Raw genomic sequence first — 6,757 nt, forward strand, 5'->3', positions numbered from 1 at the left:
AAATCAAACTTCCTTTTGACTCAGCTATCCCACTTTTAGGAATATACCCCAAGAACACCATAGCATTGTTTGAAAGGGAGAAGTGCTATGTTTATGGCAGCATTATCTCAATAGTGAAGATCTGGAAACATCCTGTGTCTGTCAGTGGACGATTGGATTAAAAAGCAGTAGTACATATATATAGTGGAATACTATGGGGCCATGAAAAAGAAGGTAATCTTACGTTTTGTGACAACATGGTGGGACCTCAAAACTATTATGTTAAGTGAAATAGGCCAGGCAGAAAAAGAAAAATATCATATGACCTCACTCATTTGAGGAATCTTATGAACAATGTGAACTGAGAAACGGAATTGAGACAGAGGAGAGATAAAAGGCACCAGAGGACAAGAGGATAGAGGGAAAGGGGTTGATAAGATGGCATAAACCTGAAGGGAAGGGGGGAGGGTAGTATGGGGATGGGGGCAAGGGAGATGTGAGGGGAATATGGGAGAGGGGGAATGCATTTGGGGCAACACTAGAATCTATGTAAACATAATAAATTTTTAAAAAAGGAAAAAATAATATGTTAGAATCAAGTGGGATTCATTCCAGGAGCACAAGGATGATTCAACATATGGAAATTGATAATGTAATACAACACATCAAGAAAACAAAAAACAAAAATCATATGATTCTATTAATAGATGCAGAAAAGGCATTTGATAAGATACAACATCCTTTTATGTTTAAATCATTCAATAAAATTAGAATAGAAGGAAAATATCCTAATTATTAAAGGCCATATATTACAAACCATCAGCTAATATCATATTAAGTGGTAAAAAAATAAAGGCTCTTCCTCTAACATCAGGAGCAAAACAAGGCTGCCCACTCTCTCCACTCTTATTCAACATAGTTATGAAAGTATTGTCCAGAGCAATCAGGGAAGAGAAATACATATAAAGCATCCATATCAGGAAAGAAGAAGTAAAAGTATCACTTTTTTCAGGTCACCTGACCCTGTATATAGAAAACCCGAAAGACTCCACCAAAAGAACTATTAGAAACAATGCACCAATACAGTAAAGTCACAGGATACAAAATTAATATCTAAACTCTATTGTTTTTCTATATGCCAATGATGAAACTTTGAAAAACGAACTAAAAAATAAATAATTCCTTTTAAAATTGCATCAAAAGAGTAATATACATAGGAATAAACTTAAAGGATGTGAAGGACCTATATACTGAAAACTACAAAAGATTATTGAAAGAAATTGGGAAACATAATAAAATGAAAAATATTTCATAATTATAGGTTGTAAGAATCAACACAGTTAAAATGGCCATATTATCAAAAGCAATACACAAATTTAATGCAATTCCCATCAAAATCCCAATGTACTTTTTTCATGAAATAGAACAAAAAATTACCAGTTTTGTATGGAACCATGAAAAAACTCGAACAGCCAAAGTAATCTTGAAGAAAAAGAATGAAGCCAGAGGTGTCACACTACCTGACTTCAAATTATGCTATAGAGCCATGACCATCAAAACAGCATGGTATTGGCAGAAAAACAGACATACAGACCAATGGAACAGAATTGAGAGCCCAGAAATAAAACCACATAAAAATGGACAAATCATCTTTGACAAAGGAGCCAAGAATACACAATGGAGAAAAGAAAGCCACTTCAATAAACGGTGCTGGGAAAATTGGAAAGCCACATGCAAAAGAATGAAACTTGACTACAGTTTGTCCCCCTGCACAAAAATTAATTCAAAATGCACCAAAGACCTAAATATAAGATCTGAAACAACAAATTACATAGAAGAAAACAGATACTAAGTTCATGGACTTTGGTTGTAGAGAATAATTTACAAATTTGATCCCAAAGTCAAGGGAAGTAAAGGCAAAATTAAATGTATGGGACTATATCAAACTAAAAAGCTTCTCCACAGCAAAAGAAAATGACAACAAAACAAAGAGGCAGCCAACTAAATGGGAGGTGATATTTGCAAACGACAGCTTTGATAATGCGTTAATATCCAAAATATTTAAAGAACTCACAGTGCTCACCATAAAACAATCCGATTAAAAAATGGGGAGAGTACCTAAACAGAAACTTCTCCCAAGAGAACATACAAATGGCCCACAGATACATGAAAACAGGCTCATCTTCACTAGCTATTCAAGAAATGCAAATCAAAACTACTGTGAGATACCACCTCACCCCTGACTCTGGGGAAGCCACAAGCCCTGCAGGAGACAGCAGAGCAAGCACTCCTGAACAGGAAGCAGGAAACAGAAGTCTTGACTCCTGTAATGGCTCTCAAGTGCCCTCTGCTGATGAAGCTCATGCCAGTTAGCAAAGGAAAACTATTTCAAAGACCCAGATCAGTTCTCACATTGCTGACAAGAAATTTGAATTTGGTGCTGAGTTAAATCTATAACAAGGAATACATTAGGACTTGGAGTGTTACTGTTATTTCCACGTGTGGGCCAAGCATGTGTACCCTGCAGTGAGCTGACTAGTCTCTCACAGGGAATAACCATCCCTAAGGAATGCTAGTAGCACCTCCTATATTAATAGAATGCATGCAGAAAACAATCAGGTGCTGAGTCCAGAGGGCTTCCCATTCTGTTTTCATCATGCTCGCAAGAAAGAATTCAGGGGAGAGACAAAATGCAGCATGCAAGAAATGCAGGCAATTGGCATACACTTGGCATAAAGCACAAATAGGCAACTCAGCTAGTCCAAGAGCCCTGTCTTTTGGGGGTTTTAAGGATTATGTACTATTATCTGTAGGTTTCATTGCTCCCTTTCCCTGATGCTAGAATGAACATACAGGGCTACAAGTTCCCCTTCCCCTAATCCTGGGACTAACATGCAGGGTTACAAGGTGCCCTTCCCCTAATACTGGGACTAACATGCAGGGTTACAAGGTGCCCTTCCCCTAATACTGGGACTAACATGCAGGGCTACAAGGCGCCCTTCCCCTAATACTGGGACTAACATGCAGGGCTACAAGGCGCCCTTCCCCTAATACTGGGACTAACATGCAGGGTTACAAGGCGCCCTTCCCTTAATCCTGGGACTAACATGCAGGGCTACAAGGCGCCCTTCCCCTAATACTGGGACTAACATGCAGGGTTACAAGGCGCCCTTCCCTTAATCCTGGGACTAACATGCAGGGCTACAAGGCACCCTTCCCCTAATACTGGGACCAACATGCAGGTCTACAAGGCGCCCTTCCCCTAATACTGGGACCAACATGCAGGGCTACAAGGCGCCCTTCCCCTAATACTGGGACCAACATGCAGGTCTACAAGGCGCCCTTTTCCAAATATCAGAATCAGCTCATATGGTCTCAAGATTCGCCCTTTGCATTATTATTGTTTTTCATGTAACTGATGGGACATCTGGTTCTCTCGTTTTACCCAGGCTCAAAACTGCTGACTTAATTATTTAGTGAGTGAAATAACCCCTTTTTATCTCCACCCTTTATGTCCTAGTGGCTATGCATTCTGCTGAACATTCTTAAGTTTGAGAAGAGACCCTTGACACAGTACTGGGCACAGTGGGGAGGCCACAAGGAAGAGTGCACTCCCTGGGGCTACTTGCACTGAAGCCCATACCTGCCCCAGGCCTGAAGGGGCAGAAGGCGGTTACTGGAAGGAGAAGGAGAAAAGTGTATGGGAAACTGCATAGCCAGCTAGTGCACCCCTGAAATGGAGACCACATGCTTTTTGTCCCTCTGACCTGCCAGGGCCAGTCCCCTCATCCCACCCCAAACCCCACTGGAAGCCAGAAGTATAGAAACTTGTCAGACACTCAACACAGCCTAGCTGAGTCCCTGCATGATGGGGAGGTTGCCGAAGCCTAGGCAGAGATGAGCTGGCTCTGTCCTAAGCCTGCTCTTCCAACCCTAATTTCAGGCATGGGCCACTCAGCCCCCAGAACCTTGCAGTTGACAGTATCTTCTGCACTGAGATCCAAGTGAGGCCCAGTTGGGCTCAGCAAGGAGGTCTGAGATGTCCAACCTTCACAGGTTCAGAGGTTGTCCAAACCTTCATCATTGATGGAACAGTCATGGCATCCCTATAGGTACTGCCTAGAAATTCACTCTAAAGAGGAGTGGCCACGTGCACTTGACCACAACTCTGTCTCATCCTGGAACATCCTAGGTGCCACCATCTTGGGATTCTAAAGCCACCCATTCTGCTGAAAGCTTCAATATAAAGCATCAGCCTTGGGTCAGAGGAGAAGGGATATTGCAAGAGAGAGAGAGAGAACAGGGAGATAGCACAGGCTCTCTGCCCAGTACTGCTGTGAAAGAGAGAACTCAAGCAAAAAGCAAAAGCATCCTTTTCCCTAAGATTTCTGAGAGAAAGGACAAGCAGGAGGGCTTTGCTGCTGGAACATCACCATCCTTCAACAAGGAAAGGGAGAGGGGGTGCTGACATCTCTGAAGTATGTGAGCAGTGGGGGTTCAAGGGTTCAGACTTCAAAGAAAACACAGCATCCTTTTAGTTTTTGGCCCTTTGGATCCTGGAATGTTAGAGGCAGCGGTGACAACAAATCGCGCTGTGGTGCTTGATGCAGCTTCAGCATCTGCGTCAGGCTGGGCAGGAAAGAGGGAGTCAGTGCCTGCAGGACAGCTGGGGCTCCTTGGTTGGCAAGGGACTTGTGAGCACATGTGAAGCACTTCTTTTGGGGACTTTCAGAGAATCACGTGGCAGGAGGGGAAGGTAGGGCTGTGAGTGAGGTAGCTGGAACCCGAAAGTTCTTGTTTGAAGCACAATACAGGTAAGTCATGGACCAGAGTTGCAGGGCAGGGCCCAGCTACAGGGTGTGGGGTGGAGGTGTGTGGAAAGGGCTGCTCACCGCTGTGTGGAGTGTGTGATCACAGCAGTGCGTCAGGTAGCGAGCACCTGCTGAGTCACTTACAGAAGTACCTCCTGGGCACCAAAACCTAGAGGGTATTTCTAAGAAAGCTCGGTTTCTTTTCTCATTTTGAGGTGAGCCAGAGAAGTCAGTTTTTTCCTCCACCCGCATTTCCTCTGCCGCCCACCCTAAACTCACTGAGTGTGGGTTCTTGCCCTGGATGTTGAATCAGCTCTAATGAGGCACCCTGAGGTCCTACCGCATGTCAGATCAGAGCGTGAATGCAGGTGGGTGGGGAGTAGAGGGGAATGTGGGGCAGAGGCAGCTGCAGGGGAGGAGGTCCCCGTAGTATAAAGAAATACAAAAGGCCTTACAGAATGACTGGGGTAGAAGGAGGGGAGAAATGCAGTGAGCACAGCACACAGCCTCTAGGCGTCGGGGTTGGTCCCAGAGAAACTTCAGATAGCCCAGAACGAGATGTGGTAGCTTCCTGTTTCACATTTCCTACAGTTCCACAAAGAGCAGCAAGCTTCACCAGCAAAGCCAAGATTGCTGCCGCTGTCCGCATCAATTTATGAATTGATTTGGGGAGATTGTCATCTTCAAAATGGTGAAGGTTCCAAGCTGCAACATTTAGCAAGATTTGGCATTCAAGCCAAAGGAAGCTACTCACAGTAGTTCAGACAATGAGGGTTTATATTTCTCATCTCACAAGCTGTCTAGAGGTGAACTGTCCGGGGCTGTGGCCCTGAGTGCATAGTGTGACTCATACGTGTCTTTCGCATCTATCTCTACAGGTTGATGTTTCACACTCATGCTGATTATTTCCATGTCACAAGATAGCTGCAGTTACTCCAGGCAGGACCTCTGATGTCTGTCAGGAGAAAGAAAGAAGGAGGAAGCCATCCGAACCCAATTTATCTGGGAAGTAGAAGGTTCAGTGAGAAGGTCTCTGAGAAGGTCTCTTCTGGCCCTGAATTTCTGGAAGTCTCCCAGTCTGTAACAGGAACCTCGTGGTTTCCTTCCTTTTCACTCGTTTTCTGGTTTTCCCTCTTTTTCTCCTGTAAGTGTCCACTCGCCTAGTTTTCTGTTTTTCTCTAATGTGCATTACACCTGCCGGGGGCTCTCTCTGGAAGAACCCTGTCTGTCTCTGTTACATCCTGACTGAAGTGGTTCCATGCTGGTGACCTGAGGGCAGCTCTTGACTCATGATCCCAGGATCCTTGATTTTGGAATCAGGGGAGGCAGGAAAGGCAGAGGGATCCAGAACTCTGTAAACCACCACCTTTTTGGTTCCTGCAGGCACTGACTGTGTGCACGGCGCCCTCTTGTGTCCAGACTGAGTTTTGCTATCTAGTCCAGGCAGTCCAGGGCATTCTTGACTTTTTCCTCATAAGGGCACTGATCAGGGAAAATAAACTTGTTAGTAGATGGCTTTTTTTTTTAATTTTAAAATAACAGTAGTTGTACTGAGTTTCAAGAGAACTGTATATTCTTAAATTTTAGAGTGTCCACTTTATTGATAGAATATCAATTAGAATATGGGTAGACTGTTTTTGTTACTAAAACATTAACCAGTGCACATCATACAGCAACTGAGAGGAAGCATATAGTCATTTATCCTTATGCTCACATAGCCCTGGGGAGAGCTCAACATATATCCATGTGTTTTTATCACATTTCAGCCAGAAATAGCTGGAGATAGCTATCTCTAGCCCTGACCTTTCCTGACGCTCCAGCTAGCCTGCCCTGACTCTCCATATGTGTCCAATGAACGCACACATGTAACTGTGAAAATAGAACTTCACATTCATCCTCTCCCTCCCAAACCTTCTCCTTCCTCCACTCCTCCTCCTTGGGCAACGCCATCCTCTTATTGCACTGGC

This window comes from Saccopteryx bilineata, chromosome 4, assembly GCF_036850765.1.
Source record: "Saccopteryx bilineata isolate mSacBil1 chromosome 4, mSacBil1_pri_phased_curated, whole genome shotgun sequence".
NCBI lineage: Eukaryota > Metazoa > Chordata > Mammalia > Chiroptera > Emballonuridae > Saccopteryx > Saccopteryx bilineata.